The sequence below is a fragment of the Sphaerodactylus townsendi genome, linkage group LG02 (assembly GCF_021028975.2).
Source record: "Sphaerodactylus townsendi isolate TG3544 linkage group LG02, MPM_Stown_v2.3, whole genome shotgun sequence".
NCBI lineage: Eukaryota > Metazoa > Chordata > Lepidosauria > Squamata > Sphaerodactylidae > Sphaerodactylus > Sphaerodactylus townsendi.
Genome location: NC_059426.1, coordinates 20,047,794 through 20,073,567, shown reverse-complemented (window position 1 = coordinate 20,073,567; position 25,774 = coordinate 20,047,794).

Below are 25,774 nucleotides of genomic sequence, written 5' to 3'. Positions count from 1 at the left end.
CTTTCAATCCACCAGTCGACCTGAATTTATTTGCCTGTCTTAAGCTTCCCCTCCTTCCACTCCCATGCCACCTTTCCCTGGGACAACTCCTGATGATGCCTACTACAAGGCTAGGGCCAGTTGTGCAGTGGACAACCCCCTAGTGTTAACGCGGAGTAAGGAGTTAAACTAAACAGTCTCAAGAAAGCTCAAGCCGATACAGAATGAAATCAGAGAGAATTTTATTCGGCCAACAATGGGCAAGGACAGTATCAGAGCAGCCACACAAAATGGCAGTGTGTTCTTACTTTTATAGTATAAAGACAGGTTACATCAAAATGGCAGAAAGGAATACACCCCAAAGTGCCCACATCATCAATCAATCATACAAAAAAGGTGGAGATTTTCCTTTCCCCAAAACATTTGGGGTTGTCTAAAATCCTTATTGGAGGATGTCAGCATTTCGCCCTTTGATGTTGTATGAACTAGAGCCCTGTTTCCTTCTTATCAGTATAGGGTACCTCACTTTCCCCTGTATCCCACTCCTCACACTATTTCCTCTCCCCCCCTCCTGGCAGCCTACATACTTTCACCATTCCCTGCTTCTTCTTCCTTTGCTTCCTACTCAACAACAAACCAATCTTCAGCTATCCTATTTCTTTACGTCATCTGTATCTCGGCATACTCCCCATTGGAGAGCCGAAGGAATTTTATGTCATTCTCCTGTCCTCTATTTTATCCCTTCAACAACCTTGTGAGGTAGGGAAGGCTGAGAATGTTTGACTTGGCTCAAGGTCACTCAATGAGCTTCCATGACAGAGTGTGGATTCAACCCTGGGTCTCCTATAGCATAGTCTGAAACTCTAACTACTACGCCACACTACCATAGGAAGCAGCCAGGCTTGGTGAGTCACGCAAATCAAGTGGTAGCAAGTCACCTGGTGCTTGTGGACAGACCTGGCCCCAGTGAATTCTGCCTTGATGGCCAAAAATAGATCTGGAATAGCCCTTGCCCACTTCCTCTGCCTTGAAGGCTGGCAGTGATGCTGTGATTGCCTAGCAACATCTACATGATCTACAACATCTACACTTAAAATAGGGAATTCGTATTTTAAAAATACAGGTTCTGGTTCTGTTATGGGGGGATTCAACTCCCTTTAAAAAAAGATTTCATTTTTTCCTGTAAACCTGGTGCCTTTTCAGGATTGTGGAAAGATCTGTCTAATGTGTTCATGGCCCTGATCTCTGGATTTAAGTATCCACAGATGGGGCCATGTTGATACTTAGGTCTATTGACTGGGAAAATGTTTGACACTGGACATATTCTGCAACAGCAGCAATAGCAAAACACTCTAGCTACAACTTGGAAAGCTGAGGACATTTGCATAAAGTATTCCTGCCGTATCTTAAAGCTGCAGCGGGCCTTATGTTGAGGAAATCCATTTACACAATTGTGCTTTCTGGCTGATAATTGCTGGATGATCCAGCCCCATGTTACCCACACTGGACAGAAATGTTTGTGCACCAGTAACGTTATTTTTTCCATGTGGTTCCCAAGAATTCCTTCAAGGTGAAAGTGAACTGGAGCTGGAGGTGGGGGAATAGGTGTTCCGCACAAGTCCCTTAGTTGTGTGTCAGAGCACATGTAATTTCTGCTTCTCCATGTTGCTCTGAATGAATAAATGCTTCCCTGGGCCAGACGGTGATATTATAGCAGCAGTGCTGTCTGCCGAAAGGTAAGGTAAGTAGATGGAAATGAAATGTGAGAGATTACATCCTGATACACTGAGGTCAAGGCCCCACTTTTGAACATCAAGTAGTTTAATTCTGTCATAGATAAATTGGGATGGTATTTCCTGTTTGCTCTTTAACCATCAACTGTTCCTCTGTCTCACTTTCTATTTTATTACGTAAATATGGCTGGAACTCCACTTGGCCCCAATTGTGTGATGAATCACCAGATCTGAATTTTGGTCTAAAACCAGCTCTGTGGCTAAGAATTCTGAACATACAATTTATCATGCTAAGTAAAAGTTTAACATCAGAACCTAAGGACCTCTCAGCCTCTTTTTCTGAGTGGAAGAAAAAATATATTTACATTATTTTCAAGGATGTGTTAACACCAGCATATGGATAAATTCAGAATATGTCGTTTTGTCTGTTGTTCCCAGTTCTATCCATATTGCAGGGACTAACTGCCAAATAAGTGCATAAGAATGCAATCTTACTATACATTATGGTGGTGGCAATACTGAAGAGTTCAATGTTACCAGAAATTGTTATCTAAATATCCAAATGTATTTGCTATTCCTTAATTACATTACAAAAATAGTTCTCGTCTGGGCTTCTTGTCTGGTCTACAAATACAATAATTCTGAAGTCCTGATACTATTTCTAAGCCCAAATAAATCTTTTCTATTATTTCTGAGACCACATGGGCAACTGAATCCTAAAACTCCAACAGTTCCATATTGCTTGGTGTTGACACTACTAGCTGGTATCTTGAGTTCATTTTATAGAGGGGAAATATGTAACATCTGTCAGAAAGGATCAGGGAGCATTGCAGTTTCACCAGAATCTATGGCGGTTTCCGCACAAGGGAACAACAGCGCTCCAGGGACGGGGAAAAAACACGATCCTTGGGGCACTGTTCGCACAGGAGGTGCTGCTGCATCGCATATTTGGGGGTTATCTTGCTTTTCCTTCACAGCAACAGTGTGAGAACACTGTGAACTTCATGAATGAACACGAAACCCATGTTCATTCATTTGAAGCCCACGTCCCCCTAGTTCAGGGGTCTGCAACCTGCGGCTCTCCAGATGTCCATGGACTACAATTCCCATCAGCCCCTGCCACCATAGCCAATTGGCCATTGTGGCAGGGGCTGATGGGAATTGTAGTTCACGAACATCTGGAGAGCCGCAGGTTGCAGACCCCTGCCCTAGTTCAAACTAAGCATTCTGAAACCCCAAACCTCAAAAAGAAGATTGCAATTTGCTTCTATTGTGTTTGGACTCTCCTACGAGTGCAGTTTCAGATGGTAGCTGTGTTAGTTTGTGGTGGAACAGCTGCATTTGAATCCAGTGGCACTTTAGAGAGCAACAAGATTTTCAACATATAACGAGAGGCGAAGGACCTTTTGTCAGGTACAGTCTGGACTTAAATCTAGCTATGAGTGTGGCTGAGCTTTCAAAATACAATCTGGGCTTTTGGCGGGACCCACCCAACAGACATTCACCAATGACCAAAGGTCCAAAAATGGACTCAGCTGTCTGCACGATCAGTGGCTTTATTACTTAGCCCAGGGGTCTGCAACCTGTGGCTCTCCAGATGTTCATGGACTACAATTCCCATCAGCCCCTGCTGGCATGGCTGGCAGGGGCTAATGGGAATTGCAGTCCATGAACATCTAGAGAGCTGCAGGTTGCAGACCCCTGACTTAGCCCATGCACAGCTTCAAACCCCCCCATGTTTAATACAAGCTTGACCTTTTCAATGAATGCAGAAGACTTGGGACACTGCAATTCAGTGTCAGAAATCAAATCCCAGGTGGAAGTTTGCAGGTTTGGAATCCTAGAAGGCCAATGACCCTGTTAAACACGGTTCAAAATGACAATCCGATTGCCAGTCCTTCCTGATGGTTCAGACAGCCAGGAAGTTCCATACAAGTGACCTTCCGCAATGGCAGCCCAGCAGGGAACGGATGCATTGATGCGATCGTATGTCAGGATGCACCCTTTGTGAGCCTAGAAAGCAGGCAATGCAAAAGCAGAAATGTTGCCTATGGGGCATCCTCACGAGCCGTGAAGGGGTTAACTGGATTCGGCCCATCTTTCTCTTGAACTCATGGATTCAGCCCCCCTCGCCCCAATCTCTCTGTTCCTGTTCCTTTCTTTTGCTTTCTTCTCCTTTCTCTTCCAGCTGATTAAAAACTCTTTTGAGTTTGAAAAGGGGTGTGTGTATCAAAACAGCTCAGCAGCCAGCTGGGTGCCAGGCAGTGAATATTCATGGTATTTAAATGTGACAGTGTAGTGGGTTTGAGGAGGGGAAGGGATAGATTGAGTTGGCTCTTTTTAGATGGAGATGAGCTGCCATTTCGCTTCTTATGTTCTTAATCGCCACTGTTGTTGAAATATTAGGAGGACTAATGCCCCTAAATGAACAGGCTCCTTTTGAATAACATCAAACACAAAAATGGTCACTTCTAATTTTGTGACTGTGTTTCTGTTCCAATTTGGGAGGGTGGAGTTTTTAAGTTCTGAACCGGCACCACCCGATTTCATTTCAAAGCGAGAGAGGAACGCAACAGCTGGAGCTTGGAACCAAGAACAGAAGTTCAGCATTCTGTATTAGTAACACTCGGCTTTTATAGATTGTTTCGGCGTGCTTGGAACGTTTCATGTACAAAATGTCGGAAATTCTTACAATAACCCTCTAAGGTAGGTCAAGGCACTTATCCTCACAGGGTGAACATAACGGTTTCCCTCAGGCACAACATGAATTCATGACCAGGGTAAGATTTGAATCACAAATTTCCTGATTTGCAGTTTTGTAGCCATTATACTAGCTATACCACACAACCTACAGCAGTGATAGCGAACCTTTTCGAGACCGAGTGCCCAAATTGCAACCCAAAACCCACTTATTTATCGCAAAGTGCCAACACGGCAATTTAACCTGAATACTGAGGTTTTAGTTTAGAAAAAATGGTTGCCTCCGAGGCGTGCGTTATTTGGGAGTAAGCTTGGCGGTAGTCGGTGGCTTTGCTTTGAAGCAACCATGCAACTCTTCCAATGGGTGAATCACGACCCTAGGAGGGTTTGCTCAGAAGCAAGCCCATTGCCCGCAACCAAGCCTACTCCCAGGTAAAGGATCGTGCTTTAGTTCTTCGCATGAAAATCAGTGGGATTTAACAGCGCTTAACAGGGTTACCTACACTGCTTCCCCAAAGAGCTAGGGTCCTTGAGGGTTTAAGTGCTTCAATAATTGAGGCCCCTTGTAGTGGCCCAGGCCAGCCTAGATGTGTGGGGTGGGGGCACTCTGTTTGCGCATGCCCACAGAGAGGGCTCTGAGTGCCACCTCTGGCACCCGTGCCATAGGTTCGCCATCACTGACCTACAGAGTCTAGTCATGTCAGATCCAGGTCAGCCAGGAAGGTCATCCGTTAGGTGTGTTCTTGTCAATTCCCATGAAGCCAGCAGGGTATAGTGGTTAAGAGTGGGGGACTCTCATCCAGAGAACTAGGTTTGATTCCCCACTCCACCACATGCGTGGCGGACTGTAACCTGGTGAACTAGATTTGTTTCCCTGCTCCTACACATGAAGCCTGATGGGCCAGTCACAGTTCTATCTTAACTCTCTCAGCCCCCCTTGCCTCACAAAGTGTCTGTTGTGAGTAGAAGAAGGGAAGGCATTTGTAAGCCATGTTAAGACTCCTTATGATTGAGAAAAGTGGGGTGTAAATTCAAACTCTTCTTCTCTTCTTGTGTCTGGGGTCCAACTAAGATTCTGTATTTTCCCCAGTGCATTTTTCCTGGGATGAAACAACCCTGGGTGAGTAGTGTTTGCCCTGTGAGGGGAAATGCTGTGTACCCCATTAGTATACCTGGAGCTCTGAATGTGACATTTTAGATCAGGAAAGTGGTGTTTGGGGGCAGAGGGGACCCGAAGCTGTTCCCATGTGCCACAGTCCCAATCTGAAAAAGACCTCCTCTGACTGGCAATGGAGTTCCCAGGAAGAAAGTTTTGAGCCGATGTCCACAGTGGACAGACTTGGGAAGGGCCCACTGAAAACACAGTTTGTAGTTTAATTCCTCAGCGGAGATGGGGTGTGTAAAAAGTTGACTGTTTACCATTGGGTGCTTTGGTTTATCATGACGTCAAAGAATGACCGTCTTGCCCCACATGTCCCAAATCGGCCTCTGCGCTCAGCAGAGGCAAATTTGCTGGTGATCCCTGGCCCCTCAATGATGCAGCTGGCCTCCACCCGGGCCAGAGCTTTTACAGCTCTGGCCCCTGCCTGGTGGAACGCTCTACCTCCAGCTACGCGGGCCCTGCGGGATCTTAATAGAATTTCTCGTGAGGGCCTGCCTTGCAAGGCTGAGGAACTGTTCCACTGGGCTTTTGGGGAGTCCGGCCGCTGATGCCCCCCTCCTCCTTTTCATAATATCTGTGGACCCTGCTGTTCCCTCTCTCCCCTTCCCCTCCCCCCTTTTTGTTAGGGGATTTCTAGTAGTATCACATCAGTATATTTGATTAGGATGCTGCATTTTAATGGGAGTTGAGATTTGTAACATATAGAACCATATTTTAATGAAGTTATTTACTGATTTTATCTGTGTTTCATCTATTTATTTTGTTCACCGCCCTAGAGCCCCTTCGGGAGGGTGCCAAATAGTCGACCCACGTGGTCAAGCCGTAAGAACGAGGACGAGACTGTAGGAGATAACATCTGAGTGGGAGATACGCCAGCAGCGGAGCGCTGGGAGTCCGCGGTTCTAAGCTAATCTCCCGCATGCTGGTTCCCTGGCACCTTTGGCTATGATTCTAATGCAGGGCGTAGAGGGGCTGGACGGGAGGAGTCCGGGAGAGCCGGGAGGGCGTGGAGATCACTGCGCGTGATGCATGAAATCTCACCTGGCTGCTACTGCAAGGCGGAGAAGAGCTGCCGCCTGGGCCTAATCAATCCTCACCTAGAGGCAGATCATTGTCCCTTTGTCTGGGACTCTCGCAGTGACTGGAGCCAGATAGTTCCATGACTTCGTGACTCATAATGAGGTTGAGGGAGTGGGGTCAGCGGAAGCATTCAGAAGGCCGTAGAGTCCGCTAGTGTTCCAACGTTCTACCACAGTGCTGCTGGGTCAGCAGTGCATCACTACATCTCCTCCTTCTTTACATTTTTTTTGTAGAAGGGACGACCAAATGCTAGGGGTGATTTAAAGTGAGCTCGCCGCCTCCCGCCGCTCAGTCCAGAAGCTGACCGAGGCTGTTTGTGTAACATTAGAACTTGGATTTATGGGTAAAGAGAGGGAAATTGAGGGAGAAATACTTCTACAATAATGCTACAGGCAATATTGGAGACACAATAATTCGAACTAAACAAGATCCGATAACGAGGCATACAGACTAAACCAATTGCAGAGCTGCACAATAGCACTCAACCATCCTCCCGGCAGCCAGCTCCAGAGGGCTGACCACCAATGGGGACAAAGACATCATATTTCAGGATTAGATACAACTTCTTGCAAAGCTCACGATGCTCTCATATGAATCAATTTGGGAATTATCAGAAAGATCAAAACAACACATGTTATGTAGCTACATTTCTCTACAACCCCCTGGCGGGATGCAAGCAACAACAAATAGTCAATGGCGTAACGCGTTTATCCTAAAAGTCGCTTTGATCTAAGATGCTTGCTGCTCTTTCGGAGGCCAGGGGCATCCAGGGCAATGGAAGTGGAGTTGATGGACTTCGATGGCACAGGCCAGCTGGGCCAATAGTCTTGGTGTTACAGGAAATAAGTCCGGCCCTACTCTAGGGAAGTAGCGAGAGGAAACACACCATGCCTTTGGCTAGAGGTGGCACGATCCGCAAAAGGCAAGGGGGGGTCGAAGGCCGGAAGGGAAGAGCGGCGGCCAGCTTAGGCTTCCGGGAGGTGAAGCCTAGGGACAGAAACGATGGTGAGGCTGCAGCAGAGAGTCCCGCAGACAGACAGGCGGAAATGCAGTAATAACAAATAACATAACTTCTAAATTGGGCGCATTGCAATAAGCTTGAGTCAATAAAACATGGTTAAAAGTGATACACTTAGGGCTGGATATGATGTAATGGAAGGGAGGCAACCCATTGGTTGCATAATTGTCCAATGCATGGCTCTTGCCGTTTGACTACCAAGAACTACAGAGCCGCATGGCGCTAGAGTCACATGGATTTCTCAAAGGATCAGAGGGGGGGGAGCCACTGATGATAAAGTCTTTAGCATTTGCAAGGTCCAGTGATTCTCCACGAAAGCAGGAGTTCACTTATTGAGAGAAGTAGCTGCTCCAACAATATTCAAAGCTGGCTGAAAACAGCCGGAGAGTTCCAAGGTTAACCAGCTTCATCAGAGATGAAAATTCCCGGCTGTGAATTCCAAATTCCAGCCGAGGCCCGGTCAAGGGAGGAAGAGAGGAGATGGCTGATTTACATGGAATGAAGATCCTGCAGGCAGGTGACCGATTTGTCACCGTGCAGGGTAGATTGTGCTGGAGTAGGCTGCTGATGGCTGTAGGAAATCCCACAGCCATAGCCGCGAGAAGGGTTGCAGCTTTGGGATTCTGGGAGGTGGTGATTGTCTTGAGGCATGGGCCGCTGCCTGCGGGAGTCTTCAAGGTTAGGTTGGTGTCGTAGCTCCTGACGCCTTGCTTTTATGATCCTCTTGGATCTTGGTCGCTCCGATGTTGATTGTAAAGTCTGCTGGCGCTGCGGGACCAGGGCAGTATTCGAAGAGGACCTGCTCCATCTTAAGTGGTGTAGCCCGGCCCGCTCTCGGTAAGCCGCTCCTCGAGGCTGAGTCGGACATGTCGAGGCTGGAATCCATAAGAGGACCTGTGGGGAAGAAGGACTCGAGCATACCCCTCCCCCAGGAGTTATAGGAGGGGCCGGTCCCCGCCAGGTTCGATCTGGGAGCTGGCAGTAGTAGACTCAGCTAAGTGGGGAGGAGTAACTGACTGCCCGAAGTGTCTTCACGGGCAGTGATCTGTTGCCCTGATGGTAGAGGCTGAAAGCAGATTTAAATGATTGATGGCGAAGAGTACTTTTGATACTGTCTGTTGTGCATGTGGCCTAAAATGGGGGGGGGGGGGGCTACCTCCCCTCTTACTAGATTTGTTTTGGCTAGAATTTCCTTTGGGAAGTTGCGATTTGCCTCTCAACGCATTGGGTTTGCCCGCTGTTGTAGGGAATTCGCATTAGCAGCACCCATTCCCCAGTTGGTGCAGAACTGGAGTTATTAGCTCATGAGGAATATCTTGAAGTAGCGCCAAGGTCCGCTTTAGAAGTAGGCGAGGGGCCACTGCCCATGAAAATTCCGTAAAATGCATGCAAAGAAGGTGCTGGATAGCAAGCGTGATTGGGTTGTTTCGCTTCCTCGGAGTGGGGTGGCTCCAGACGTATCCCGAGTAGAATTTATCTATAGATTACATGTAGGTGCTTCCAGGGGCCAGGAGGCGAGGACTAGGAGTTCCACGCCCATTTGCCACAAGTCATTTGCCAGGCCCCCCTCGGCTTACCCCGGGTCTGACAGAAGGGGAGCCAAAGGCATGGAGCATTGAGCACAAAGATGCTTAACGCATAGATTGTGCCTGGTTGGAGAGGGATGCTGGGATCAGGATCGGCTGAAAGTGCTTTGCCCTGGTGGAAGAAATCGTGTGAGCTAGGAAGGGGTCGGAGAAGAGGTGGAGATGTGGGTAGAAAGAAGCGTTGTCCTCTTCGCGCTGGGTTCCCCTGGCCGAGGGGGCCTGGGAGCGGGCGTGTGGCTCACAGCATATAGGCCTACGAGGAGTATTAGAGAGGGTTCTGGATGCTAAAGTAAGGTTCCTGTGAATGTCAGGAAGAGACTCATGAGAGTTTGGAGTCGACCTCGGGAAGTGCTGGCGTAGGTCCTGGTAGGTGGGCTGCATCCACGCAGCCACGTATTGGGGAGTCGCACCAAAAGGTTGAAAGCGTTAAGTGGAAGGTTTGAAAGGAGCCAAGGAAATGGCTCTGGCGCGAAGCCGCCCGCTCCAGATTGCGAGGCTTAGGAAGCGGCGTAAGCCGGCCCGCCATTGACCATTTTAGCGAAATGCAATGGCGCCGAGCGCTGCTGCCCCCGGGCTACGGGCTACGGCTAAGATGGTGGGAAGCGCTTTGGAAGTGTGGGACCAAGAGGCAGCTAAAAGGCCGAACGGGACAGGGGTACAGAGTGGGAGGAGAGTAGAGGCTGAGGATCACTGGGGAGGTGGAAGAGGATCTCCCCACGCAACCTCCAGGAGCCAGCTGGAGAGAGGTGAAGAAGCGCTCAAGAGATGCTGGAATTCCCGCTCTGTTTAGAGGCACTTGACGATTTTTTTCGGGTCCCACCCCACCATTGCCTCATAGTGCTTGCTGACGCCCTTTATTGACAGATTCTAAATGCAGCTGGCCCGCAGAGAGATTCTTTGCTGAGGCATTACGAGGTGGAATTAGAGCCATTGGAGAGCCTCGCTAGGCTAGTAATTGCGGTGGTCGCGGTAAAATTCTAGGACTCCTCGCTGGGAGAGGGGGGTGTTCAAGAGGAAGAGGAAGAGAGAGGAGCTTATCCCCTGAGGGGACCCGATCCAACGATCCGGCGGGCTAGGACCTCCCTTACTGCCAGAAAGGCGTCCTTGTGCTTTTGGGTGAGCTGCTGGATCCCTGTCCCCTGGCTTTTGGCCGGGATAGCCGGGAGTAAAAGCTGGTGAACAGGGGGCTGAGTAATGGGGAGGAGTGAGTGAGGACAAAGAAGGGATCGGACCCAGTTGAGGGTTCCCAGCAGCTGCTGCAGCTGGAGGGAGAGTAGGGCGGTATCTGGGATTTGCATCTCTGGTATGACATTGTGGGCGGAGTAGGAGTGGAGGAGTTTATGCCCCAAGATACAAGGCTAATGGCTCGTTCTCTTTGCACCTTTCGAGCCGCATGCTTATAGGCCTGACTGTTTAATGTACTACGTGCCGCCAGCAGCTGCTATCCCATTCTGCATGGGGACTGATGTGGTGCGGGTTGTTAGGATATCGTCATCCATGTAATGGATGATTATGTGGCTCCGTAGCAAGTTTGAGCCAAAATGGGGCTATATATATAGCTGTGATGGGACAAAAAAAACTGGACACAAGGAGAATTGGGGCTGTTGAGCATTCCCTGGGGCAATACTTTCCATTTAGTGGTATCTGGGCATTGGGCTGCTGATGATTAAGCACACGGCACCGCGGAAAGTTAAAATGTACTCTCGGTCTTCGGGAGAGAGGGGAATACAAAGAGAAACAATCCTTCTTCAGGTCAACTTAACCAGGGACCTGGTAGTCCGAGGGATAAGGGTTGGGGTTAGGTAAAACCGCATTGAAGAGGGCCCCATGGAGTTTGGATGCAGGCATTTACTGCTCTGAGATCCTGCAGTAATGCAGCCATCGGCCACTCTTCTTTTTTATCCTACAAAGACAGTATGGTTCCATGAAAGTGATGTTGAGGGAGTCTCAATGTGGCCCGCGAGCCAGCTGTTCCTCCAATGAAGTTGGTGCATGGCAGTCAATTTTTCTCTTCTGGGCAGTAGCTAATTTCGTTCTACCCATACTGGGGCTTTAAGTGATGGTCCACATGTGAGGGGAGGGCAGTAGGGGAGGCGTGGGCTTACTTACTCTCAGAAATCTCCCATGTAGCAGTATGGGAGTAGTGGCGAGTTGTCGCCTCGAAGTTTCTGGGGCTCCGGTTAATGGCCCTGCTCCTTCCCTCTCCCAGGTGCGCAAATGTGCCCCAGCCGCCACTGATCAAGGCCACCCGGTCACTTCGCTGGCGATATCGCGGCCGAGCCTCTCTGCACTCTGGGTTTTACCTGGAGCCTCTGAACTGTGTGAAGTGGGCTGCATGGATGCTCTTTGGGCATTAGGGGAGCCCGCTGCCGCAAGGGCTGCCCTCGCGGAGGTCAGTTTCCGCAGGATACCCTGCACCATGCATTGGGTGTGTACTGGCTGGCTCCGGCAAAGCCGGTGGCCAGTGGCCCTGCAATAAGGGATAGTTCTTGTTTAAAGGTGGAGAACTGGAGATGTTGGGGCCTCCCCTGGGGATCCTCTCCCCTTGGGGAGAGACCCCAAAGCGGGTTGCAGGAGCCCCTACTGGGCGCACTTACCCAATACTCTAATGAAGTGTCCGGACTGAGTAGCCGGCACTGAAACATCTGCCTGCGGGCCGTTTCCTAGCTAATGGAGAGGGCTCGCGATCCAGGAGGAGTCCGGGCTGGTAGGGCGAAGGACCCGATATCCTATAGGCAGAGCCTTTTAAGCATGTCGGCCAGTTCAGGGTTCTTACCTAGACCTGCTGAGATTGCTTTCTATGGGCATTCAGCCGAGGCGTGCTCCTTTAAGTAAGACAGCTTTAAGGAGTTCTCGCCCTAGAGCCTCCTCGTTATCCAACCTGCCTTTTGAGGAGCTTCCTGGAGCCTGCTCTACAAACCCCGCATAGGGTTCTTAGGGGTTTTTTACGATGGCGGAGAAGTTCGCGTGGAAGCTAACCCGGCCTCTACTGGGAATCCTGACAAACGCCTTTGTAGGCTTAATTCGTGAGGCTTATCGTAGCGCGATGGCCTCCGTTAGGATGGTGGACAATCCCTGATTGTTGCTGGGGCTTGCTGGAAGGCATCCGAGCCGTGAAGCTGTGCGGGCGGTGATTAAAGGCGCCAGCCAGAGGCTGGCTGCCTTGCTGCAGCACTGCTGGCGAACTCGCTTTCCCAGATCACAAATTGTGCAGGGCCTCAGGAGCATGCGGAAGGTGGTCTTCCGCTATTCGTCCGAACTATTAAGTGACTCCCTCATGACTTGCCTCTAGCATGCCTCTCGCTATAGGGGCTGGTGACTCCACGGCCCGCACCGCTATGGAGCTCAGAGGATGGTACTATAGCTATACGTACTCGACAACCCACCGGACAACGCATGCATCCTCCCCCCGTATCTGTGAAATGGATCGGGCAATACCGTGAGAATATGCGGCATCGCCTCCGCCAGGGTTCTTTTTCTTTGCAGATCGTAGGCTAATCACGGCTCTGCGGAGAGTTTCCTGAGAACCCGCGCATTCATTACGGGCGCTGGACGGAGGCGCGTGGCTTTGGAAAATGAAGTAGCGGAGCAGGAGGGGCTAGGCTGAGCCGCTGGAGAATTTGGAGAATGGGCGGAGGGAGCAGCAAGGCGCCAGAAGGGGACAGGCGTCCAATTTAGCCGGATAGAGAAAATTCAGGGTTGAAATTGAAGGTGAAAGATCGAAGGAGAATTACGCTCACGCAAGGGTTGTAGGGTCTGCAGGCTGATGGCTTACATAACATTGTCTCCCATCGCCAGTAGCAGTGACATCGGGCGCTACGAGGCTCTGTAGCTAAGAGTGCGCTCGATGTTTTCCCAGTCCTTAAGATTCAAATGGCCCTCCCTCTGGGTACCTCATGGACATTGAGCTTCAATCTCTCGCCAACCAATTTGGCGCATTCCCTCTCTTCTAATGGGACCTCCTGCCGCATTTCTCGGCTAACGCCAGCTTTCCGGCTAAGTCAGCAAGGTTTACCATGCAAGCCCTGCTTTGCAAGCTCCCATACTCCACCGCGGTATTCCGGCCGATGAGAGAGAGTGTCCTAGGACGCTGCAGTCCTTCTGGATCGCCCGATCCAGAGGACAGGCGACACCGGAATGGTGGTCCCTGGATCGCGCTGATCCAGCCGGACTTCGTATCAAAATCGCTGCCCTTTCCCAGGCGACGAGTGAGCAGGGTGGAGGTTCGAGGATCCAGGTTTCGCACCTTAGCTTGTGTAGTCGACCCACGTGGTCGAAAGCGTAAAGAACGAGGGACGGAGGCCAGCCCGGAGATAACATCTGGTAAGGAGATCGCCAGCGAAGCGGGAGCGCTGGGGTCCAGTGTTCCTAAAGCGAATCTCCCGCGATGCTGGTTCCTGGCACCTTTTATTATGAGTTCTAATGGGGGCGTGTAGAAGGGCTGGACGTGAGAGTCCGGAGGAGAGCCGGAGAGAAGCGGGAGGGCGAGGAGATCATCATGTGATTGGCCAATCTCACCCTACAAGGCTGCTTTCGTCGCGTGAGAAGAGCGTAAAAGCCGTCTGGGCCTAATCCTCACCTGGGGCAGATCATTTGTCCCTTTGTCTGGGACGCCTTCGGTGGCCCTGAGCCAGATAGTTCATGACCTCGTGATGACTACATGCAGGGTTGAGGAGTAGGGGTGCGAATTGTGAAGGCCAGAGGCCGTAAAGTCCGTTGGTGTATCCAACGTCTCTGACTCACGGTAAAAAAGCTGCCGTTGGGTCAAACAGCGAGTGCATGTCCACTACAGGAGGGCGGCTTATAAATACAATTATTATTATTATTATTATTATTATTATTATTATTATTATTATTATTATTATTATTATTATTATTATTATTATTATTATTATTATTATTATTATTATTATTATTTCTGGTATATTATTAGGGCTCATTATGGCCTTTTCCAAACAAGTCACTTACAATATTTCCAGGATGGTAATGAAATGTTTCTTCCATTCAGTTCTGCCCTGTTTTCCTCCCATTTGATTGTAGAAAGGTTTCCAGCCAACTTTTTCCTCTATTTTTCCTGAAAACAATTTTACAACGATGTTTTGCGCTGAAATGTTTCCTAGCTGGGTTCCCTCATAATGCGATCATGTTGAAACATTCTTTCCCGCCAAAACAGTGGGCCATTTACCATACCCCCCATCAGTCGCCAAACCTTCCTTCAGTCCTTGCTCTGACATTTGTTCGGTCTCTAACCTCACTCTTCTCCCCCTCTCCTCTTAATTGTTCTCATTTTCATGTAACCCTCCCCCCCCATTTTTACAAACCTTTGAATCAGTGAAGCTACATAGCATCACTGCAATGTATGCATGGAAAAATTGGGGTAAAAATACAGTGGCCAGAAAACAATGTTTCCAGGAGAGGAGTGCGGACAAACATCAAAACAAACAATGGGACTTAAAACACCTTCAAAATGTGGTAAGTGCCTGCCCTGCCATCAGCCCATTTTGAATGATAGTCCACTATTACCATGGCAAATTTTGGGCCTGATAATAGATCTTCAAATGGACCCATTATTTCAAAGGCTAATTTCTCCCATGGAAAGAAAGGGTAGTCTAGCGGAGATAAAGAGATACAAAAGATGCATTACTGACACAGGCTACACAATTCATCATCACACACTCACTTTCTGATAGCTGTATTAATCTCACTTGTGATAATTCACTTATTTGAAGGACAGAGGAAGGTGCTTTAAGTTTGGTATCCCTCAGGACTCAGGCAAGGTAGAAGAACATTTTTAATTTCTAAGGAAAGGTCAGCTGTTTCTACAACTGGCACATGGTTATTGAAATAAGAGATGCATTGTGTGCCCATGGAAGTTCAGGTTCTCTAGGAGCAGATGTGATGAAAGGTAAGGGTAGAATTTGAACCATTATTGGAGCATTTAAGAATCTGGGAACTTAGCTGCAGGATGTCACCAATGCCATTTATGTCGCTACATCACTTCCAAGTACAATCCAGAATAGGTAGCTCTAGGAATTTGCTAGAAACTCTTTGAAAGGTGGTTGCATCTCTACCCCACAACAGCTGCTACACTGGCACAGCACTTCTGGGTACATCCTGGAAGTGACAGTGGGTAGCTCTAGGAACTGCCAGAAAATCTATGGTAAAACAATAAAGTTTCCAGAGATTCCTAGAGCTACCCATCCTAATCTGCACCAGGAAGTGATATAGTGACATTGGAGATGTTGGTGACATCACATGCCCCTCGTGTCCCAGCCAATAGCAATGGCAGCATTTAATAGGAAGTTTTCTGCCATAGTGGGAGACATGGCAACTCAAATGCACAACAGGACAATAAACTACACACTTAACTGGTTTGTGCCAAACGTCAGTGAAATTGGGCAGCTGGAAAAGAAGGCCATAGAAACTACATTACTCTCCCCCTCTCCTCTATTTCTTCCCCTCCTCTTACTTTCTCTTTCATCATAGAGGCCTCTCAGCAATAGCTGGTGGATTCTCTAAAGCAGTGGTGGCGAACCTATGGCACGGGTGCCAGAGGTGGCACTCAGAGCCCTCTCTGTGGGCACAAACAAACAGAGTCTTCCCCCCACACACACATCTAGGCTGGCCTGGGTCGCTGGGCTCAATTATTAGCATTAAATCTAAAACCTAGTTTTGGGGAAGCAGTGTAGGTAACCCTGTTAAGCGCTGTTAAACCCCACTGATTTTCATGCAAAGAACAAAAGCGTGATCCTTTACCTGAGCCGTGAATGGCTTCGATTTGCTGGCAACGGGGCTTGCTTCTGAGTAAACCCTGCTAGGGTCGTGATTCACCTGTTGGAAGAGTTGCATGTTTGCTTCAAAGCAAAGCCACCGACTACCACCAAGCTTACTCCCGAGTAACGCACGCCTCAGAGCCAACCGTTTTTTCTAAACTAAAACCTCAGTATTCAGGTTAAATTGCCATGTTGGCACTTTGCGATAAATAAGTGGGTTTTGGGTTGCAGTTTGGGCACTCGGTCTCGAAAAGGTTCGCCATCACTGCTCTAAAGGAGCCAGTTTTTAAATATCAACAGCGGAGTTAACTACAGCTACACAACACACAGCTGTAAAGTTGCATAACTGTATTTTGAAACTGACCCATGCAATTTCAGACCATCGTGACATCTGGTGAGGGGAAAGGGTTCCACATTCTTTTAAAAAGAGAGATTTTTTAAAAAAAGAAATCAAGTGGTACCTTGTATATTTCTTAACAAAGAAATGGAGGCAGAAGAATTTGGATCCTATCGAGCAGCAGCTTGAAATCTCATCAGCAGACAACATCAACAACTTTCCAGCCTACATACTGGAGCGTTTCTTTCCTTCCTAAAGACAAACAACGCCCTTATGCCAAATTGCTTGGAAACTGGCCTTAGTCTTTATGACTGCAACGAGGTACATACTTCAATATTTGGAACCCATGGGGAGGGGAAATTTGAACTCCACTTGCCCTCACTTCCTTCCTTCTTATTAAGCTTAGGGTTCCCAACCTCCCTATGGGACCTGGAGACTTCCTAGAATTACAACTGATCTTCAGTTCTCCTGGAATTTTCCCTAGAGAAAATGGCTACTTTGGAGGGTGGACTCTATGGCAGTGGTGGCGAACATATGGTGCTCCAGATGTTCATGGACTACAATTCCCATCAGCCCCTGCCATGCTGGGCACCTAGGTCGAACTCAGATCGAAGCCAGTAAAGTGTGGAATCGTCCTTGCTGCGACTCTCCCGTTCAGCCAATCACAGATAAGTGTTTTGGGCATGTGCAGAACAGGAGACTCATGGCGGGGAAAAGCGCGCCTTTAAAAAAAACTTCCTTCTTGTATACGAAGCGATGACCATACATATAAACGGCGCACATTTAAACGCTGCTTTTAGCTACGTAGAACACTGCTTTGTGATTTCGTGGCTACATAGCCGTTAAAACAAAAAAAAACCAAAAAAAGGGATAACATTCACATTTCCTGCCGTAGAACAGCAGCCAATCGGGAACGAGCAGCAAAGAGGTGGCGAGGTGATACTGCCCTCTGTGTTTGGCTCCGGCGGGATGACCTCGGCTGCTGTTGGGAGTAACAATGGAGTCGACCTATGGATTCTTTTCAGGGACCCAGGTCGAACCTAGGTCGATTCTCAAGTGCAGATTCGACCCTAGAGGGCACCCTCCAAAGTAATTTTCTCCAGGGAACCAATCTTGTTGCCCGGAGATCACTTGCAATCCCATGAGATCTCTAGCCACCACCAAGAGGTTGACAACCCTATATCCAGGTTAGGGCAGTTTTTTCTATTACTAACGCCAAATAATGTGTGAACTAGCTCCTGGCTTCTTATATTGAGACAGAAGAATTGCAGACAATGAACAGCATTTGCCACCTGAAGCCAGCAAGTGACCTGGATTGTCTTTCCCTTTCTGTGCCAGCGAGAGACAGACAGCGTTCCCACCCTGAGAGCCAAAGCTTTCCTCAGATCCGCTCCTTTTCCTGTCTGCTCTGACGACACACTGTCTCCGCTGTGCAATTTTGTTTTCACCTCATTATTTCCGTTCTATAGCCAAGAGATCATTAAGTCTCATTAGGTTTCTCATTATAACAATGTATCTTTGCATAATATTAGGGGCTTTTTAAAAAACATCTTACTACATCACCTCACCATGAATCTGTCAATCGGTATTAGGTAGAGGGGAGTAAATTAAAGTGAGGGGTTTCTGAATGCTGCTACATCCTAATTTCCCCATGTGGAGAGGCCTGTGCCTCCACGTCAACATTTCCCCCTGCATCCACACTGAGATTCGTGAGGGAGTTCTAGCGGAAGCAGGCCTTCACCTCCAAGCTTCACAGAGAAATCCCTAGGCAGGGGGACGGGCCCTTCCATCTGGCCGGGCTTCAGGAATCTAAAGTCTGGGACAGGATTAATTTCCCAGAAGGCTGCTCTTCAGAAGCAGTGTGGCAAGCAGATAAGGAGAATACTTAACAGAACCAGCCAAGTAAGCAGCCATCAGTGCTGAACTAAAGGCAGGGCTGGATCTACATTCTTTGAAGGGGGGGGAAAGTACAAAATTATGTCCCCGCACTTATTATATACATTTTTTTTTTGCAGTGGGGAACAACAACGGCTTCGACCTAGGTTAGTACCCTTCTCAGGGAACTGGGTCGAACCTATTTTACTCATGTGCGGAATCGCCCAAAATGGTTTGAAGCACGGAAGCCCTGAATGTATGGCAAAAGAGCAGGGGCTAGCAGCCAATGTATGACTTCCTATACGATCAACATTTTAACAGGTGAGGCTGGGAAGTTTCCTACAACTACAGCTGATCTCCAGACTATATAATTCTGTTCCCCTGGAGTAAATGGCTTGCTCTGGAGGGTAAACTGTATGGCCTTATAACCCACTGTAGTCCCCTCCCTGCCAAGCTCCACCTTCCTCAGGCCCCACCCCCCTGAACCTCCACCAATTTCCCAAGCTGGAGATGGCAATATTTTTCTGGTAAGTTATAAGTATCTCAGCTAGTTTGTTTTCTTCCTCCCCAGGGTTGTTGTTATGCTTGCTCTGCGGCAAACTGTGTTTTTGTGCACTCCTCCACGTGTAGCTTTTTGTGTATTGACATTGATCCAGAGGTGGGATCCAGCAGGTTCTCACAGGTTCCCGAGAGTAGGTTACTAATTATTTGTGTGTAGCCGAGGAGGGAACACTAGAAGTGGTGATTTTGTACATGATTTTTACCTTGAATTAAAAGCACCTCCTCTCAAGCGGTAAGCGCAGGGCAGAAGCAGTCTAGCAGGAGGTGCACCAGCGTGCGTGGCAGCCTGCTCCTGCGTGCATTCGTTTCCCACCCAAGGACCGGCGCAGCGGCTGCATCCTTGCCACAGCCCAGCCCAGGAATGCCCTGCCCCCGGAATGCCCGGCCACGCCCCCGGAATGCCCCGCCCAGCCCCATTGGCGCTACGCCACAGTTTGAATCCCACCACCATGGGAACCTGTTAGTCAATTTTTTGGATCCCACCACTGCATTGATTCTTCACTAAATTATCTCATAGCATATTGTATGGCAGGTTTATTTGGTTTCAGCGAGTCCCCCAAGCAGGTTCTGTGCTTGCCTCATCCTGCAACCTTATTCTATCTCCAGAACTCTCATCCTTTGTCAGTCTGCCATCTCCTTCCTGCTACTTACCCAGGGCACAGATCCTGTTGCTTTGCAGGCAAGCTAAGGTGGAATCCAGATTTTTTTTAAAAAAATCTCTGATTAAATGGGAGGCAAGAAGCCCTGAAGTAAGGTCATATTTCTGCTGAACTCTTCCTCTCTTCCCCAAGGAACTGCCCTCAAATCTTCAGGAATTTCTCAGGCAGTCGTTTGCAATCCTAGCCACCCAGGCCATATTACTGGTTTGCACAGCAAGCCGCACAATAAAGTTTTGCCTCTGAGTCTTCAGTACAGCACAGGAAGCTGTTACAAATAACATCTGTAGGTTCTTTTTAACAGTGTCCCCCATGTGCCCTATCACATGCGGAACTCAATGGTGAGGGGCTGGATTGGTTCCACATTTGTGCTCCCCCCCCCCCCCAACGCCGTCCAGGAGAACATATTTTAAGGTTCTCTGGGGAGCTCATTCAAGCTCTCTGTTTACAATAGCAGATTGGTGGTTTCATGTTTGAAGTCAGGATTTAAGCTGTTCCTTCTAATTACAGAAAGACTTTGAAACTAGAGAGACCTCGGCTGTGGAGGAGCAAGCGGTGGGGGTTTGTGGGGGGGGGTTGCGTGGGGGGGGGGATACTGATGAAACAATGGCATGAGATGAAATCCAAGCTTCCTTAGAAAGGATTAGCGGTAGGCTGCCCACAACAAAATGTTCTTTTTTCTTTTTGTCATTCTTAAATCAGTTTCTACTTTCAACTCGTAACTATTGTTCCAGGGTTTCCTGCCTGTTCAATTTGCCCTGTTTGCCTGAAAAGAAGACTGGGGTTTAGTGATTGAAGTAGGGTTGCCTGGTTCCAGGTGGGGCCTGGAGATCTCCTGAAAGCACAACCAATTTGCAGAGCACAGAGATCAGTTGTCTTGGAGAAAATAGCTGATTTGGAGGGTGGAGTCTGTAGTATTGTCCCGCTCTTCCCCAAACCCCACCTTCCATAGGCTCCCCCTCCAAAATCTCCAGGTATTTCACAACTGAGAGCTGGCAACCCTAGGCTGCAGCAGCCGTTTTGCAGCAGTGCCTACCTGTGCCGTGTCAGAATCCCAAAGGTGTCTGCAGGCTCAAAAAGGTCAGGGATTCCCCCGTCTCAACAAACTGACCTGTAAGTAAGAACTTCTGGGATCAACATGCCCTAACGAAGGTAAGTAAGTAAGTAAGATATTTATTACGGCCTTTTGGCCAGCCAACAGTTCAAAATCAGAGTACACGTGAACACGTAGCACTCCATCTATACAAAAATATAATATAAATTGTAAAACCCATTATAAAATCTATTGATAAATAACATTAACTTCAGGCATTATTACAGTTCTCGTCGCACAGTACAGCTCTTTGCCTTAATAAGGAACTACGCTTGTTGTGTACCAGTATACAAAATTTAGCTACCTAACGAAGGTATGTTTGACTAACAGCCTGAACCAGATGGGGAGCCCCGAATCCACTTGTGCAGGGGGAATCCACTCATGTGGGGTAGTGCAAGGTGCGTCCACTAGTGCAAGGGGCACCTGCACTGGCAGAGGGGGCAAAGGTGTTGGTGGCTGGTCGCCACTCAGCTCCATGGCGGTGAAAGCCAGAAGTCCTTGCCGTCATGGAGCTGAGCTGGCATCCCAATTGAAGGTCAATATGGGGGTGGGGAAAGGCTTGGGCATTCCCACAGATGGAGCCACAAACCCCAGGTTTGTGGCTGGCTGCACTGCAGCCCGTGTCCTGGACTTATGCCACCCTTTTGCATTGAGCCCTATGGAGGTCTTTTGAGTGGCAGTGAAAGGATCACAAAGGAAACAAAAGAGGTATCAGACAGCTCCATCCATAGCCATTAGCTGGGGATGGTGCCACTGTTGTACTACCATGCCATTTCCTGAAGACTTCCAGGCAATGTGGGAAGGCATCAAACACACTCTCTCTCTCTCTCTCTCTCTCTCTCTCTCTCTCTTATTTTTGGCCTCCCTGTGCTGCCAGAAAGCCTTCTGGAGGTGGCGGCATGGTGCTGCAGTAGCACCGTCCCCAGCCACCTGCGGCTCTGGATTGGGCCGTAAGTCATACAAGATACCAACACCAAAACATGCCTCATTGAAATCAGTCTTCCGAATAAACACACATTGGAGCTAACAGTCTTCTGAATAAACACACATTGGAGCCCACAGGAGGCGAGCAAAATCAGGCTCCCCCCCCCCCTGCAATTTTTTCAGGTGAGAACCAAAAAATAGGAGAATATGTGAGTGTTGATCCGTGTGCTAACACTTCTGCAATCAGATTAAGGGTCTTAAATCAGCGGCTGTGTTTGTACTATCTCATCGTTCCATTATAAATGTAAAGGATTTGCTTTGTTCCAATTAAGTCGGCCTGCCCTTTCCTTGCCTTCTTTCAGTTCTTTCTTCCCTGAGTAAATATGGCCCAGAATTAGCCTTGGTGCTTGAGTCACACCAATCCAGACAAACTGGGCAATACTTAGAATCTCTTATCTGAAAATGACTGGAGGGAAGGGGGCCAGAAATCCCGCCAAGACTTGGCCATTCAGATGGATATAGATATCAATTGAAAGGTGAAACCTGATTAATTAAAAGCTGCAGGGCACCAAATGAGTGTGTGTGTGTGGGGGGGGGGGGGTTGTTCCTCAAATGTTATGACCGGGCCGAAAGAGAAGAACATTCTCATTCTTGCCTATGGGCCTTGCCTTCACATCCATCAGGAAGCTGTCTGAAATACGTACTTCCCTGAGAACAAGACAATCAAATAGGCAAGCATCCTCTGTGTCCAGGTATGCATGTAGGAGTCAAGAGTATGGCCACTGCTGTCAAGTAGAACTGCCCCCAAAGAGACCAGAGTGGCGAAGCTTCCCAAAAGTTGCTTCTTCTTTAGGTCACAAATTGCAAAGGGAAATAGCTTAGCAGCTTCCCTGTGCTTGACTGCAAAGTGTTCATTGTTAATGTTGCCAACTCTGGGTTAGGGAACTTCCTGGAGATTTTGGTGGTGGACCCTAGGGATGCCAGGGTATAATGTCATCGAGCAGTGGTGGGATCCAAAAATTTTAGTAACAGGTTCCCATGGTGGTGAGATTCAAACTGTGGCGTAGCACCAATGGGGCTGGGCGGGGCACAACAGGGGTGTGGCCGAGCATTCCAGGGGCAGGGCATTCCTGGGCGGGGCTGTAGCAGGGGCTTGCTTGGCCAGCTGTGCTCTTTGAGTCCTTGGGTGGGAAGCAGATATGCAGCGTTTGAGGTGCAGGCTGCACACGCGCGCCGTGCACCTCCTGCTAGACTGCTTCAAGTTCTGGGCGCTACTGCTGAGAGGAGGGGCGTAACTAAGGCAAAAATCACGTGGCAAAATCACCAATTAGTAACCCCCTCTCGGCACACACAAATAATTAGTAACCTACTTTCGGGAACCTGTGAGAACCTGCTGGATCCCACCTCTGCCACCGAGTCCACCCTCCAAAGCAGCCATTTTCTCCAAAGAATCTGATCTCTTGTTTTTTTTAATTGCATTTATACCCCTCCCCTTCCTGGCCGTAGTCAGGCTCAGCAGCTCACAAACATCTGAAACAATCTGTATAAAAACATAACTCTCAAATAAAGCTAAAAATACTAAAAACCTAAACACCTGACATATATCCAACAGATGACAGTGATATAATAATTTCATTTAGCCTGTCATCAACATCTCCCATCTTTCAACAATGTCATCATAGTGAGGGGAGAGACTGCCAGGACCAGATGATAGTAAATCTGTTATGGAAGTTTTTATCCATTAAAAACTCCACACAAGGATGGCTAATAGCAAGCTAGGTTTATTGACACGTCTGCAGGCATGGAGAGTGTAATACCGTGGTACCAACTCTCTGAAGTCTAGATCACAGTACAGCTCATTTTAAGACATTTTCTGAACAGACCCTTCTGACCACTTCTGGCCAATCCTGGCTGTCCACTCAGGCTCACAATCTTAACCTTTAACAGGATTAGCACAATCAGCAAAATACATTTTTTAAAGAATACATCGTTTGACTTGGTTACGTATGGGGCTACATATATTTTCTGTCCAGTAAGCATAATCAGCCCAAAAGCCCTACAACCAGTTGGGTAGACCATCTCCATATTAGCTGAGCCCTAGATTCCAGGGCTCCATAGTTGCCCTTTCACTCATAAGCAAGTATCAGCTGGTTCTTGCAAAATAGAAAATGCGGCGGTTCCAATAGCACCCAGTCACTGATTTCCTGAGTGCAACCGCAAAACGTATTTTCAGCTATGAATATTTCTCAACTGTGGTCTTGCAACCAGCAAATCTTTATAATTTTTTATATCAAAAGTAGAACAAGTTGGGCAGAGATCACTCATTTTTCTGGTAGATCTTGATGCCCCACCTGGAGATTGACAGTCTTATATCAGTGACTTTGGCCTACTGCTTCATGGCAAAGTCTTAGTGGTGTCCAACTCTGGCACTTCAGATGCTCATGGACTACAATTCCCATCTGACACTTTCTGACAGCTTCTCTCTCTCTCTCTCTCTCTCTCTCTCTCTCTCTCCCTCCCTCCCTCCCTCCCTCTCTCTCTCTCTCTCAGACTCTCTTCATTTTGTCTAACAGTTCATTGAGGTATTGTCGAAGGCTTTCACGGCCGGAATCACTGGGGTGCTGTGTGGTTTCCGGGCTGTATGGCCGTGTTCTAGCAGCATTCACTCCTCCCGTTTTTTCGCCTGCATCTGTGGCTGGCATCTTCAGAGGATCCTCTGAAGATGCCAGCCACAGATGCAGGCGAAATGTCAGGAGAGAATGCTGCTAGAACACGGCCATACAGCCCGGAAACCACACAGCACCCAAGTTCATTGAAGTTCTGACTCCAGACTCACTGACTAATTCTCTCAGCACTGGGCCTTTTCACTCAGAACCCCTAACAGACTACCCTGCTCACACAGAGCTTTAGCTCTACCTGAGTAGAGTTTTGACACTCTGAAATCCTGTCACCTTCGGCCCTCTTTGACTGACACCTTCTGCCAGTCCAGCACAGCCCTCCCTCACTCTGGAATCAACCAATCATATCGCTCTCTCATCCCCCTCTCATCCCGCTTTCTCTCTCCAACTCAGCTCTCAGTTCAAAGTCACACACACACGCACATAATTACAGGCTATAATTTTCCCAGTGGTCAAATGCTGTGCCTTGGAAACATTTTCTGTGAAATCATTCTGCCCTCTTGCTTCCTCCCCCACCTGCCATTTTGGGTCTCTCCCCCTATCTCTTCAGTTGCATTTATTCCACAAGCTACTGAAAACGTATTAATTCTGATTGTGGTGGGTTGTCATCCATGATGTAAAAGAGCAATCTCCCTTTTTTCCTTATACACAGGAGCCTGAGTGTTACTGCACAGTTACATTTTTAAGTGCCTACATAACCCCTCCCCCTCACAAACTACTACATTTTTCAGCCTATTTGATCTTCAATAATGCCGGATCAGTGCTGCAGCAGTCCCTGATTACATGCATTGGTTACTTTTAACACTGTTTTCAATTGTCCCCAGCTTCAAAATTGCTCTATAGCCTAACATTGCATTGTTAGTTTGATATGACTAAGGGGCTTTCTCCACTACAGAAGGGAGCTAAGGTCGACTCGGTTCCCTTCAGTGGAGGGCGATTCCAGGCTGTCCCCACAGCAACTGAGTTGGCCCCCTGGAACCGAGCTAAGTGGGCGGGATCATCTTGGTGCTCACTTCGCCTCCTCAACCGCGAGCGGCGCTTAGGTACATAGAGGAAACGGGAGCCGCTTCTTTTCCCGCCCCCCAGTTTTGATGGTAGAAGCCATAGCTTAAAGTTACATGCGCTTTCTGCCCACCACGACTCTCCCGTTCTGCGCATGCCACAAAAGTGGCTCATGATTGGTTGAACAGATGAGGTGTCATTTTGATGCTTCCCCACTTCGAAGCTTCGAAGCGGTATCGACCTTGTTCCTGCAGAAAAGTGTAGTTCATAACTGCGACAAGGATGTCACAGTTCGGCGGGGGGGGCTGAGACAAAACAATGTTGAGCTCGGTGGCAGTGGGGATTCACTGAGGCGAACCTAGGTAGAAACCAGTTCAACTCTGTCAGTGGGGAAAGCCCCTAAGAGAGAAAAAAAAATTCTTTTGCAAATGGAGAGGGGAAGGGAGGAGAAAATTGATGAAAGGAAGGTAGACAACTACACCAGTGTAGATAAAGGCTAGGTGTTTGTACAAAGTGGAAGCCCCTCACCAAAAAGCTACTGAAACAAGTGCCTATATCTGAAGGAATAGAAACACCCCCCACAATGAACCATGTTTTCTGACCAAATGGTCAACCCC